This window comes from Oryx dammah, unplaced genomic scaffold (genome assembly GCF_014754425.2).
Source record: "Oryx dammah isolate SB20612 unplaced genomic scaffold, SCBI_Odam_1.1 HiC_scaffold_24, whole genome shotgun sequence".
Classification (NCBI taxonomy): domain Eukaryota; kingdom Metazoa; phylum Chordata; class Mammalia; order Artiodactyla; family Bovidae; genus Oryx; species Oryx dammah.
In genome coordinates, this window is record NW_024070208.1 from 27,586,221 (window position 1) to 27,601,776 (window position 15,556).

At 37.8% G+C, this 15,556-nt stretch overlaps 1 protein-coding gene across 1 annotated transcript in view; it reads left to right on the plus strand.

Moving 5' to 3' along the window:
• Positions 1-556: 556 nt before the first annotated feature.
• Positions 557-15,556, plus strand: part of STARD13 (StAR related lipid transfer domain containing 13) — a 403,121-nt gene continuing 388,121 nt past the window's right edge. Inside the window, exon 1 of the mRNA XM_040267096.1 lies at positions 557-606. The gene's annotated coding sequence lies outside the window, so the exon portion shown is untranslated. The remainder of the gene's footprint in view (positions 607-15,556) is intronic.

The following is a 15,556-nucleotide window of genomic DNA, read 5'->3' on the forward strand; positions in this document are numbered from 1 at the left end:
GAAAGAACTCAGCTTCCTCTCCATCTTCGGTATTTATAGCTAACACGTACAAGAAGCTTCCGCTGCGAAGTCCTACAAAGTACCTCCTGCGTGAGAACTCAGCAGGGCGAAAGCTCGGGTCTCTCCCTTTCCGAGGGCGAGTGACGAAAGCCCGGGCCACATTTTCTCTGGAAGATTCCGGGAGAAAGGCGCGCGCCCCCTCTGCGGGCAGCGAGAGACTCAGCACCAGATGGCGCTGCCGCACCGAGAGCCGGAGCCTGGGCGGCACAGCAGAAGGGAAGAAGCGTCACCAGATTCTTTCCTCTGCGTCCGTCGCCGGAAGTGGGCGCTGGCGCGAGCCTCTGGTCCCGGATATTAAGACTTCTGGATGGTTACCGCGTGAGGGCGGGGTTAGAACCGGAACCGAAAGGCGACCGTCAGGCCTCGGGGCGGAAGCCCCGGGCGGCGCTAGTGGGGGGCTGATTTCTGGTGCGCGCGCCTCGGCGGGAGCGCGAGGGGGCGGGGCCTCGCCGTGCGCTTGCGCATTGTGAGGACGTATGCGCAGCGCGTACGTCTTTCTCCATATTTGCACGTTTGCTGGCCCGGCAAGGCGGAAATGGTGGCGTAGTAGGTGTTTTTTTTTCTTCCCGCTCACAGGGTTTGAGTTTCTGGCTCTGAGTCAGGTTTCTGGAAATCTGTGGAAAATTAATAGTATACTCGAGCTGTATTTTCCTCTTGAGTATTATGTGAGCCAAATGCCTGCTGGGCGCGGTCCCAATGCTGGGATGGGCCCAGCCTTTCCTTCTAAATGTCTTCCTTAACCGGCTTGACCCACCCACTGTGTCTTTAAGCACCAGTCCTGAGGCGGTAAGGGTGTCACTAAGAAAAAGAAACGCAGGCAAATACACTATTCGTGGGGAAAATAAAAGCGCTTCTTATTATGTAAGGAAGCATGTCTTTTGGTCTTTTAGCAGTGCTTAAGAATTTAAGGAGTTAATTAGCTTTATTTTTCCTTTTCTGTCAAAAACACTTTATATTCTGTGTTTTATGGTGTGGTCTTGGTCTTATCAAATTTTAGCTAAAGTAAGGCTGTCCATGCTAAGTGTTTGAAAGGAACAGCATGTCCCTTTTCCATTATTACGAGTCAGAGGCAAACCAGATAATACACGGACCGTGGTAAACTCTTGAGAGTTCACTGCCTTTGTTTTGTGATGCAACATGGAAACAACCAAGAAGGTTGCAAAAATAAAATCTGTGAAACTGTACCCACCCAATTGTAATTTTAGACTGTTTCTGAAAGTGTCAGATGCAGGTACTCAGTTCTTCCAAGAAATTTCTTCAGCTTTGGTAAACACTTTTAACTTTGTATTTCAGAATTCTTCCCAGTCTGCTGCCTACATAAAAACTAAGTACTTGTGCAAGCCAGAGCAGTAGAGACTTTTCAGCAGTTATACTGAGAGAAACAGACTGGGGAATACAATAAAGATAGCCTGCAGTAGCCATTTTACGATTTTTGGATAAAACCTTTTCATGGTTTTGGTTGTAGGTGTTGTAAAGAGAGCAATTGTGGGTTGAGGAGTACCTTGATACTTTATTTATGTGAAAAGCCAAAAAAAGTTTTTTTCCAAAAAGAGCAATACCAGAGGATCACTGAAGACTCATCACCAATAGTGGGAGAAGGACGCAAGATGGAGTGGGAAGTAATGGAAACACTAATATGTAAACATTAGCCTTCTAGATAAAATTAGATAAAGACCATGAAAAGGTCAGAGCTAAAGCAAATAGATGTGGAAAGCCTGATTAGGAAGACAGGAAAATAGATTTTAGACCTCAAATGGAATGCGTGGAATAAGGAGTAAGTTCATTATATGGTTCAGTTTTGGAAATACTACATTTAGCTGCTTATTTTAACTTTTGGTACATTCCAGTCTTCCCTGTGTCTCGTATATAACCAACCTTAAATTGAGACAATGCTTAGTTTTGCCACCATTATACTAGTAACTTACACTCGCATAGTGCTTCATAGTAAAGAATTATTAATTCTGGCTATATGTATATATTCACAAATAGTGGCATTAAAGCCAGTTCCCTGCAAATACCCTCAACTCTTTGTCCCTGACTTCTGCTTTCCTGGCAAAACCCAGATCATAAATGAATTCACGCATTTATCTTTTCTTGCCTGTACTTAAACCCAGGCAGCTTAACAATTGGGTGGACTCATGTGACCTCATCCAAATGGTCTCTCCTACTCTTTTCTGTAGTTATTTTGCTCGCTTTAAACGAAGTGTCTCATTCTTTCTCTACGCTTTTGGAATCACTAACTTTCTCCTCAACCAGTGACTTTGGCTCATCCTTATTGGAAAAAGAGTTGTGAGCCTCGCCAAGAATTCTCTCATCTTCCCACCATCTAGTCTACTTGCATCTGTCTCTTTATCTTTCCTTTAGTTTCACAGAATGATGAGTCTTTCAGTCACGTGGCAACAGTTGAGATTTTTAGTTTTAGCCATTTGAATGGATATATAGTGCTATTTCATTTTTGTGAAGTATGTTAAAAAACTTTGCCCATTTAAAAAATTGAGTTTGTTTCCTTGTAATTAAGTTGTAGGAGTTATTTGCATACTACGTACATATCTTTTTTTCTTTGTTGAGATATGATTGACGAACAAAGCTGTACGTGTTTATGTAAACACCTATATGTATACATGTATATGTATAGAATTTAATAAGTTTGGAGTTAAGTATACATCCACAATGTATGTCATAATTAGACCCATCACCTCTAAAAATTTCCTCCTGCTTTCAATTTTTATTAAGTGATAAGAACACTTAGCGTAAGCTCTACCCTCTTAGCAGATTTTAATACAGCATTCTTAACTGTAGAGACTATATGTACAATAGAGTTCTAAGACTTAGTGATTGTGTTTAGCAAACTTTGTACCCTTTGGATAATACCTCTCCTTTCTCCTTCCCCTGTATACTTTTTTTTTTTTTTTTGGTCAAATGTGTGTTGTGAATATTTTTATTCCAGTTTGTAACCTGTCTTTCATTTTCTTAATAACATTTTGAAGAAAAGTTGTTGTAGCTTGTATTTTCTAGGAATTTATACGTATCATCCAAATACTAAAGTTCCCTAGTATAAAGATGTAAATAAAGCCCTATTACTTTCCTTTTAATATTCACAGTATATTACATTTAGGCCTAGAATGCACTGAAGGTTAATTTTTCTATATGGTATTAATATAACAATAGGGGGTGATACCTTTATTTAAAAAAAATAATCCAGTTTTTCCAACAGCATTTGTTGAAAAGATTCTCCTTTCCTCTACTGGATATCACCTTTGCACCTTGGTCAAAAATCAACTAAAATCAACTAATTTTCTGAGTCTATTCAGTTCCCTTGATAAGCATGATGTATCCATGTGCCAACTTACCCAACTTTTTTTTTTTTTCATTATTGTTTTGGGCATTCCAAGTTTTTGTATGTTTTTTGCATTTTAATATAAATTTTACAATTGGTGTTTCAATGTCTATAAAGTCTTTTGGGATTTTGGCTGGAATTCTGGTGAATCTATCCATCAGTTTGGGAAGAATTGACATTTTAAAAATACTGAATTTTGCCGTCTATGATTATGTCATATCTCTCCATTTATTTATTTTGATGTTTGTAATTTTCAGCATAGAAGTCTTGCACATATATTGTTAAATTTATTCTTAAGTATCTCATGTCTTTCATTATTAACAAATTAGGAATTTAGATTTAAATTTAAATTTTTTAATTTATTATAAATGTACTTTAAATTGCATTTTTAGTTTATTGAGTCATAGTTTTCAATTTCAGAATTTGTATTTGATTCCTATTTGTAGATTATTGTTCTCTAGTGAACTTCTGACATGAGCCTAATAGCTTCAACATTTAGGTCATCTATGGATCTTATTTCTATTCCCTTTTATTATTTTTGTTTCCTAGTATGCCCAGAAATTCTTAATGGAATGCCGTCTTTGTTTGTGAAAAATATTAGGCTCTGAGTCATGTTTTTTTTTTTTTACTTCCAGAAAAGATTTTACTTTTGCTTCTGTTAGGAAACTAGGCTCAGAGCAAAACACCGTAGCTTAAATGGCTTTCAGTCTGTTAGGTCTAGCCTATTTCAGATTCATTCTTACTCCTAGGGTGGCCTTTTTTCTGTCCCAACTGAAAGCCTGAGGTGTTTTTAAAGGCTCTTCCTTCCTAGTTGCCTCTAAAGTCCAATTTATATTTTCTCAGAACTATGGGACTCGTGAAAGCTCTTGGCTTCCATTCTTCTAAGCTGCCTGCTTCTAAATCACTCTTTCTGAGTGATTTCTCAGCCTCTGGAACAACTTTCAAATTAGCAAATGAGTCAAGGGGAAAAGCAGAGTTGAACATAGGCAGACTTCTCTGCACCTTCTCCTTAGGATCTTGTCCTTTCAAGATGCTATCAAAAAGATATTTTTTATATTTTACCCAGCTTTTCTAGTTCACAGTTTATAGGGGTGAGACTACTTTTTCTAAAAGTCTATTACTGGCAGAAATAAATGTCTTTATTCTGAGAATCTCAATGATGCTAATAAAGGTAGTACTCTTTTTTTCTGTACCATTGTCACCACGTCTTGTCCCCACACATCAGAAACAACCCAGAAGACACACCAATGGCTTGCTTTCTTGCTTCTGGAGGTGTCTCTAGGGCCTCCTAGAAGTAATATTTTCTAGCCACAGATGGCTTCCTAAAGAATACTCTTAACTCTCTTTAGGGTTTGCCTGACTCTGTCTTCTGCCCTGGCCTCCTTCCAGTGAGGAACTATGATGGTTCTTCCGCTGCTGCTGTTGCTAAGTCACTTCAGTCGTGTCCGACTCTGTGCGACCCCATAGACGGCAGCCCACCAGGCTCCACGGTTCCTGGGATTCTCCAGGCAAGAACACTGGAGTGGGTTGCCATTTCCTTCTCCAGTGCATGAAAGTGAAAAGTGAAAGTGAAGTCACTCAGTTGTGTCCGACCCTTAGCAACTCCATGGACTGCAGCCTACCAGGCTCCTCTGTCCATGGGAGTTTCCAGGCAAGAGTACTGGAGTGGGGTGCCATTTCCTTCTCTGATGATGGTTCTACTTCTACCCAAACCAAACGTTACTGTGCTATAGCTGTAAATTCAGTCTTTCTCCATTGGTGCTTTCACAATACAAATACATGTTACAGTCAGGCAGGAAGAAGTGCATCCTATTATTTTTTATAGCTAATTAGTAATATATATTGGAGAAGGCAATGGCACCCCACTCCAGTACTCTTGCCTGGAAAATCCCATGGATGGCGGAGCCTGGCAGGCTGCAGTCCATGGGGTCGCTGAGGGTCGGACACGACTGAGCGACTTCATTTTCACTTTTCACTTTCATGCATTGGAGAAGGAAATGGTAACCCACTCCAGTGTTCTTGCCTGGAGAATCCCAGGGACCGTGGAGCCTGGTGGGCTGCTGTCTATGGGGTTGCACAGAGTCGGACACGACTGAAGCGACTTAGCAGCAACAGCAGCAGTAATATATACATGCTCATGCTCCCCAACAGAGAATGGATTTGATTTCTTACTGTAACTTCGAGTAATAATTATATACATTGCCCCCCAGTTTGTGCTATAGAAAGGCCAGAATGACCAGACTTTAACCCAGATCCTACCACTTCTTCCATGGGTGAAATTCAGCAAGTTAAGTTTTCCAAGCTTCAGTTTCCCTAATTTGAAAGATGTCTGCTTTCCAGGGTTAAAAAAAAAGATGGGCTTAAAAAAAAACATACTGCTTGTAATGTCCTGTACATGATAGGCTCTGTTATTACCTATACAATTTTTTCTGGGGAAAGATAATTTTAACTTCAAGGGGAAGTGGTAAGCCATAACTTCCTCATGTGGTAGCCATGTTTAAGAATCCATAATATTGCAGATTTTTGCTCATCACATAGTTTATTTTATTCAGTAAACATTGATTGAACCTCTATTAAATACTGAGCACTGCACCAGTACACTGGGATGCAAAAATAGTGAAATATCTTTCCTCCCAGCAGTGTAGATATAGCTTTTCCATTTTATTGAAAGACAGAACTGTTCATTCGAAATGGTTTTACTTTTACTTAGTGTTCAAATGTAAGACTTTATTGTTTCATTCTCTTGCTGCTATTTAACTAAATCCTGAAATAGTATATGTTACCTAGAATGAAACTTATTAGAATAATCTAGAGTAAAATTTGGTTTAAAGAAGCTCTAATATGAGTGACTTCCAAGGGACTTGTGTTACTAACAAACCAACAGACCAGCGTACTGATTGCCAGGAGAAATATCAATAACCTCAGATATGCAGATGACACCACCCTTATGGCAGAAAGTGAAGAACTAAAGAGCCTCTTGATGAAAGTGAAAGAGGAGAGTGAAAAAGTTGGCTTAAAGCTCAACATTCAGAGAACTAAGATCATGGCATCTGGTCCCATCACTTCATGGGAAATAGATGGGGAAACAGTGGACACAGTGGCTGACTTTATTTTTCTGGGCTCCAAATCACTGCAGATGGTGATTGCAGCCAAGAAATTAAAAGACGCTTACTCCTTGGAAGGAAAGTTATGACCAACCTAGACAGCATATTAAAAAGCAGAGACATTACTTTGCCAACAAAGGTCCATCTAGTCAAGGCTCTGGTTTTTCCAGTAGTCAGTGAGAGTTGGACTATAAAGAAAGCTGAGCGCCGAAGAATTGATGCTTTTGAAGTGTGGTGTTGGAGAAGACTCTTGAGAGTCCCTTGGACTGCAAGGAGATCTAACCATTCCATCCTAAAGGAGATCAGTCCTGGGTGTTCATTGGAGGGACTAATGTTGAAGCTGAAACTCCAATACTTTGGGCACCTGATGTGAAGAGCTGACTCATTTGAAAAAACCCTGATGTTGGGAAAGATTGAGGGCAGGAGGAGAAGGGGACTACAGAGGATGAGATGGTTAGATGGCATTATTGACACAATGGACATGGGTTTGGGTGGACTCCAGGAGTTGGTGATGGACAGGGAGGCCTGGCGTGGTGCAGTTCATGGAGTCGCAAAGATTTGGACATGACTGAGCGGCTGAACTGAACTGAACTGAAGCAGTGTCATAAAATAGAACCTGAATTCTGCTCTAGTGTACTAATAATTAGCTTGATTCATCCAGAGATTAGAGAATAGGCTGTTATCAAACAATGGAGGAAAGTTCTGTTCAGCATGCTGGTGGAGGACTTTAAAGAGGAAAACTAGTTTGTTTTGTAGTTGAATGTTCACTAAAAGAACTATCTTCCAGCTTTTCCCTTTTAACTCTGCTCTTTAAATCATTCTAGTTCAGACAGTGTGGTAGTGGTAGTGATTTAGTCGCTAAGTCGTGCCCAACTCTTGCAACCCATGGACTTATAGCCTGCCAGGCTTCTCTGTCTGCGGAATTCTCCAGGCAAGAATACTGGAGTGGGTTGCCATTTCCTTCTCCAGGGGATCTTCCTGATCCAGGAATTGAACCCAGGTCTCGTGCATTGCAGCAGATTCTTTAAGAACTGAACTATGAGGGAAGTTGTAAGCTCCGTGAGTACAGAGCCTTGTCAGACAGTTGTAAACTGTTTGAATACAGAGCATTGTCTTCAATATTTATCATGTCTGCTCATACCCATCCCTAATGTGTACCTAATTCCTGTCCTACCAGGGAGCATAATGACTGTACAGTAAGAATGGACTGAGTAATTTCATAACATCCTCATATCCAGTAGGAGATTCTCCCATGATAAGAAAATATCTTTCAAAATTGAATATTCTGTTTTCTGAGGCTGATTTGCTTTATTATTTAGTGGCTTGCTTTCATTTTCCTAATAGTAGAATAAACAAATGTAGCTTGGAACAGATTTTTTAAAATTTTCATAGTTATGATCATAAAATTATCCAAATTAGTCACACAGATTAAATTTTATAATTTAATTACTTTAAAAATGTGCAAAGAAGTAATGACAATACAATTTCATCATCTTATTGACCATTTCTGTCATACTGCACGGTTTTGTTTTCCATGTTTGAATTTGCAGTTATTGTATCACTGTGAAGTGAAGTGAAGTCGCTCAGTCGTGTCCCAACTCTTTGCGACCCGTGGACTGTAGCCCACCAGGCTCCTCCGTCCATGCGATTCTCCAGGCAAGAATACTGGAGTGGGTTGCCATTTCCTTCTCCAGGGGATCTTCCCGACCCAGAGATCGAACCCAGTTCTCTCATATTGCAGGCAGACGCTTTAACCTCTGCACCACCAGGGAAGCCCTTTGTATCACTGTAGTTTCCTTTTTTTAAAATTGTATCTATTCTATAATCGGTAAACTTATTTGTATTTCCTTTGGAACGGTTGTATATTTAGTTCACTTACATGCACACAGAAAATGACATGCCAAATCTAGACTAGCTTTCCCATAACCCTTCTCTATTAATGTCTTAAAAATCACTAAATGCTCTTATTCCAGATCCTAATTAGGTCGAGCTAGAGTGTCAGATCTGATCTCTATGTGTTCCATAAGGGATTTTTCAGTCCTGTTACATTCCAATAATTTAAGTATAGATTTTCTGGCCATCATCTTGCCTTTTATAATGTGCTTAGATGGGATCAGTAAAACAAATCTGCCCTTCATTTCCCTGAATGGGGTTATTGTAGAGAAATAATAAGTCATAAATAAGGATTCAAAATGTCCTTTATCCCCAAAGCACAAATAGTCATATTGAGGGTTGAGGGATGGAATGTATTTACTTCAGTTTTTGTGGTAAGAAAAAAAGTAAGCTTTATATAGTCAAGGTAATGTTGACATTGGTACAAAACAACATGATATATTCTAAGAACTACTTCCCAAACACACACACTTTGAACACCTTTGTCATATCCTTTTACCATATAAGTGAATTATTTTAAAAATCAAAATAATTGATATTTGCTCTCAGTTTATCTAACTCTTGAAGCTTTAATTTTAAATTTTGCAAAAAATTATATCCTTAATTTATTGCCTAAAATTTTCTCTGATAAAACTTAAAATGCAAATTATTTTTACATAGATGTATTAGTGTGGAATTGTTACAGTTCAAAAATAAATTTTACTTCCTAAACTTCTTTTAAATCATCAATATTTAAATTTAATCATGATTAAATACTTGATCATCTATCCTATACTGCTTTTAAGTCGCCAATATCAACATTTAAAGGAATACTTGGAGCTAAAATTTCCAGTTTTTTTTTTTTACTTGTTAAAAAACTTTTGGCTACTCATATTGAGATTTATATACAATAATGGAAACTGATTTTTGCTTTTCCTTATATTCTGTGCAGAATTTGAAAAAGTTACTAGATGAGAAAGGGATGATGTCTTATTTCATTGAGAAAACAGTTCATTTTAGTTTTCCCTACTGTCTTTGGGGCTAATGTTTCACATGTAATGAATAGTTTGCATAACAGAAGGCCATAGCTTATGGAATAATGAAACAAGATTGTTTTTATAAAGTAATGTTAAAACAGAACCAAATCCTACCCTCATGGTGCTTGTAGTAGGTACTTTGTGACTAGATTGAAAAGGAAATATATCCAAAGAGCATGTAAATGTTCTATAACCATTTTTAGCAGTGTTTCAGCAGTGAATTCTGTGTCTTAAGGAAATATATTAGAAAAAAAATATTGGGCTTCCCAGGTGGCACAGTGGTAAAGAATCTGCCTGCTGCAGCAGGAAACTGAGAGATGTAGGTTTGATCCCTGGGTCGGGAAGATCCCCATTTTCTTTTTCTCCTATATAACATTGTACATGATCACAAAAAATGGGTATGAAAATAAATAAATAAAACTTCCAGTTGTAAGCATCTTTAAAACAAAGGTTACGTAACTAAAGTAATTGAAGAGAAAGAGACCTTTTAAAAACATTGAATTCAGAAGCCTACATGTAGAATTACATTTAAATCTAAAGAGAAAATGCCCTTCTTTTCTGTCGTAACTTTCTACTTCTTAACCAACTCTTTCCATGCTTTGTGCAGAATATTCATATATTGCTTAGACACAACTTTATACAGACAGAAGTATTGTTATCCAGTTAATTCATATGGCTCTCACCGAACTTGGGTACCATTCCAAAGAAGGTAATCTTATTCCAAAAGTCTGATACCACAAAATAACATAATTTTTAAAGTCCTGATGTTTAATAGTAGGAGACTTCAAGGCATAAAATAAAGAGACATTTGATTAATGATGAGAAATTTGAGACAGAAAAAGTAAAAAGTTGACTAACAAAAGGCTACAATTTTAGGACTGCTTATTGGTTTCCCTGGCCTACCCCAAAACATTTCTGTTGTGATGTCCTAACTCTTATATCTACTTATTGATCAGTCATCAATTATTATTGAAAAATTCTAGATTCAAAGTTCTAACAGGTATTCTAATAATTTTGATATCGATTAGAGAAAAAAAAAGACACTCACCCAATGGGAAATACCTTATGATCAAGTGTGATGTGGTGTGTCTCGACTGTAATAGCAAAGAAGGGCAGGATAAGAAGAGCCATCATTTGTTAAGGGCTTAGTATGTGCCGAGAGTTATCTACACACCATCTCTAATAGTCCTTATAATCAGATCAAGATGGCTTCTCCATGGAACAAGTCAAGTTTACTCAGGAGTTTGAAGCTTTGATTGACAACAAAACTTTGCAGTTGTAAACAAGGGCCATGGTTTTAAGCTAACATAAGACCTAACTTTGTTATTCCTGACCTTTTTCAATCTATGTCAGCATAAGCTAATTTGTTTTTTACCAAATGTAATATTTTACTGAACAGAGAAATAACTTTATAAGGTGAAAAGAAAGCTTTACTTTTTCTTTCTGTCTACCTTCAACTCTATAGAATGGACTATTTCTTCACTTTTTAAATGATTTCTGTGGAGGTTCTCATAGCTTTTCCAATCATTACTAAAAACAAAAACATCCTTTGGTCACCTTTGGACACAAGAAGTGTCACTTAAATATTCTGAATCTCCAGGCCATGCATAATCTCACAACTGCATAGTCTTACCTTATTTGAAGCCTATCCTCAGTGTTGAGAGTGTTTCAGGCGGAGAGACTTGCAGTGTTTGGGTTCTCCTTTGTTTCTTTCTCATTCTACTGCTTCCTCATGCAGTGTGCAAGCTCTGGGGTCTGATCCTCCAGGGCTGGACCACTGTTAAAAGGATCGGAGAAAAAGACTCAGGTTTACATGGCCACTGTTGTGACAATTTGGAACTGACAGTCTGGGGACTCTGATATTTAAAGAAGGCTCTTTAGATTCTTCTGCCTTGAATTTCCAACTACAGTATTCAAATATTGTCCTTTTTCCTGAGTGACCACTGAGGACTTCAACCAACACTTAGTCGTAGACAGCAGATTTCACCTCACCAAGATCCTTTCTGTTGAAACCCCAGTGCCCTTTCAAGTGGCTTTCTCCTTTAGGTGTATCTCTTGGGTAAATTAGTCTCTCTTAAAAGACATTTGCTTCCCTGGTGCGTGCGTGTGCGTGCTTGGTCACTTCAGTCGTGTCCGACTCTCTGCAACCCCATGGACCATGGCCCACCAGGCTGCTCTGTCCATGGGATTTTCCAGGCAAGAATACTGGAGTGGGTTGCCATTTCCTTCTCCAGTGATAAAGTATGAAGTGGGTGAAGTGAATGAAGTGAAGTCTCTCAGTTGTGTCCGACTCTGTGACCCTGTAGTCATTCTGCAGCCCACCAGGCTCCCCCGTCTATGAGATTTTCCTTGCAAGAGTACTGGAGTGGGTTGCCATTGCCTTCTCCAACTTCCCTGGTGACTCAGATGATAAACAATCTGCCTCCAATGCGGGAGACCTGGGTTCAGTCTCTGGGCTGGGAAGATCCCCTGGAGGAGGGCATGGCAACCCACTCCAGTATTCTTGCCTGGAGAATCCCCATGGACAGAAGACCCTGGCAGGCTACAGTCCATGGGGTCACAAAAAAGTCGGACGTGACTAAGCGACTAACACTTCCACTTCCAAAAGATATTTTAGCTTATCTCTCTGTCTGGGCAATGTTCATATGGTTAGTAAGACCACTTGTCTTTCCTTGGCCTGCTTGTGTGTAAAAGAGCTCCTAAAATGACTCTTTCTGTCTGCTCTGCTGCCTTAAGCCGATATGGCCACTGCTACCCTTTTACATTTCTCAGGTCTGAGTCAGACACCATATATAAATCAAATTAATTCATAATTTCGTGAGATACAAATACATGATTTGTCAGAAGCACAGCTTTTTTTGGTAACCCCCCAAAACAAACTTTTATCCTGTGTTTTCGGAAAAAAATTTGTACACACATCTCACTATACACAAAACTCAATTGCATTTGTATGAAGAGCGCTCAAGAGTAAAAGTCAAAGTTTTAAAACTTTTAGAAAGATTTTTATGACTTTTGTTGTTGCTTAGTTGCTAAGTCATGTCTGACTCTTTTGCAACCCCATAGACTGTAGCCTGCCAGACTCTTCTGACCATGGGATTTTCCAGGCAAGAATACTGGAGTGGGTTGCCATTTCCTTCTCCAGGGGATCTTGCCAACACAGGGATCGAATAGATGTCTCCTGTGTGTCTCCTGCATTACAGGCAGGTCCTCTACTGGCTAAGCCAATTTGGGTAATTTTTAAAGGACTTTGGGTAACTTTTAAAAAGGGACTGAGAAAAAGAGCAAGATATCAAAGAAGAAGAAAACTGAAGGGACCAGAAGAAATGCTGAAAATTATAATTCAGGAAATTTTTTCTAAAATAAGGATTTGAAGTTACTCATTATATACTTAAGAATATTGATCCACAGTGACTAACACCAAGATATTGTAGTGTACTGGGTTTAAAGAAAAATAAAATATTTGACTATCTAGAAAGAAGAAAAGAACACATGATTTACAAGACATTTCAGTTAGATAATTATCAGACTTCAAGAGTAACACTTTATGCTCATAGAAAATAAGTTTATCTTATTAATACTCTCAAGGAAAAAAAAATGAATCAAGCATTTTGTATCTAGCAAAATTAACTTACAAGTAAAAAGAGCACAGGGGCTCATTAGCCCTTTCTGAAGAAATCTGCTAGAGAATCAGCTTCAGGTAATCACATGACCAGAAAGACATACAGTTTGTAAAATTGAGACTGGAAAACTATGTAGAAAAACTCTTAGGTTTTTCAACAGATAACTTGTAGCAAAAATAAGTTTTGGATTAAAGGAGGCTTAAAAGACATACAAAAAATATATAAAGGAGCAAGACTAGCATTATAGGGTACATATTTAACTGCTGAAACTGAAAAATGCAAGGAAGTAATTACTGTAAACAAATAATGATTCCTTACAGAAGGAAGAATGGTCTTGCAGTTGGTGTGGAGTATTTAGAGGTGTTTTGCATTGTGGAGGGGAAGTTCAGGGACACTTTTACTTCTTGGCCTGATGGTGGTTAGATTGTTCACCTTTGAGTAATTCATTAAGCTGTGCATCTGTTTTGTGTATTTTTCTATATTTGTACTTTCTTTTACAATAAAAATATTATTTTGAAAAACTGGTCACAGAGAGGAGGGAGCAGAGAGGCAAGGGAGAGTTAAACTCCAGTGAGAAATGTTGAGATACTAGTGTCTATAATGAATGTTTAAAATCTTTTGATATTTATATAATTTCCTTATATTTCTTAATATAAGTCTCAGTTGTAAAATATAATCCAAAAACAAAAATCCACAAGATTCCTGTTACCTACAGACAAAAGTCAAATTCCTTAATACGTAGCATTTTATCTGAGGACCACATTTCATTTTCATACATCATTTGCTTCCATTATCCCCTAGGCATCAACAGATAGAGTCAGATAAAAATCCTCACTATTGTTTGAGTATGCTGTATTCTTTTTGTGTTTTCATGCCCTTGGGATTCCCTCTCTCTGAAATACTAGTATTATTCCTTCAAAACTCAGTTAAAGGTTATTTCCTCTATGAACTCTTCCTTTTCCCCAGGCAGAATTATTTACTCTTTTGTCTGTGTTCTCATATCATTTTATATGATACTTTGTCTTAAATCCCTGTAATATTATCTGTCTACATGACATTTTCTCTGTAGACTAGAGCTCTTGAAGAAAATATGTTGTATTTATTTTGTTTCACTGCACTTGGACAGTAATTGGCATATGAGTGAATGAATGAGAAGAGACAGGAAATTGATTAGCTCCAAAGATACTTTACCTAAGAAAGCCTTTGGGTGCAGGGAAAAGATGCAGTTACCTAGTCAACTATGTACAAGTGGAAAAACAAACAAAAGGCCATGAGACTACAAACGCTTGTCTTATATGTCACTATATTATGTAGAACTGTGCATCATGTGAGTCTTCTGTGTTCACACATCTCATGTTTTATTCTGTCACTTTTATCCATCTTTAATGGATCATATTGCAGGATTTAAAAGAGACGTATTAGTTCTTCAACTAGTATGGCACTTTCTTCTTTGTTCATGTTGGTGATGCATTGTGGTGATTGATCAGAAAGGGTATAGTCATAGCTCTCACAGAGAATACAATGCAGTTAAAACTCTGGCATCTTGAAGCTGTGACAATGTTCTGGGTAAAATACGGGCCAAAAAATTAAATGGAAAGTAATAACACTTTATGAGTAGATCTTATTAATATTCCCATTTTAATCCAATGAGACAGCAGAGGCACAGAGAATTTAAGTAACTTGCTCAAGTCACCACAGTAAGCACAGAAATCAGGACCTGAATTTAGCCAGCAGCCTGCTTTCACTACACTGAATACAGCACTAAATAAATGATAGTTATCATTATTCTGATGGAGAAAGGGACTCTTTGTGTCCAGCTTTAGGAATATGAAAAATGAAGGCCTCTCATTTCTCAGATAGATCTGGAATCAAATGTCTTTCTTGGTCATTTAGCAGGATAAGTTAATTAGTCTCAGTTACAGGAAGAACAGATTAGAAAAAATTGTCAAAAATTAATTTAATACAAATAGGTTGGGAAAATTTTCACATGTGCTTAAATTTCTTCTTTGTGTTCTTAGTGTTCCTTGAAAGTTAATTACACAAGGTTTTTTGAGATACAGAACTAATCTATTACTTGAAAAATAAATGGCAAGGGCAACTTTCAGTCTATGCATGGCTTTGACCATTTATATTTGGGATCAAAATTCATGTTACATGATTTATACGTGCTGTTGGAACTAGATATTAATAGTTTAAGTGTTTTAAAATATTTTAGTTGTTTTTAAAATGGATGTTTCTTTATAAACATTGTGCTTACCTCCAAAAAAGATCAAATTAATTATCTTCAATCTCTAAGTCAGTTAGCTAGTGAGAGTCTTCTTTGCAAATAAAGAAATTAAAGGATGGCATACTACACCAGTTTGGACAATCAACAGCAGTGAACCACCTCATTCCTTGCTATATTTGCGTAAGCGTAAATGTCTTATCTTAGGAAATTTTTCCTAAGCTTTCTTTATGTGAAATTCAAACAAAGATGAGGAAGATAATTTTATTATTTGGGTTTTTTTTTTTTTTTTTTTTTTGCAA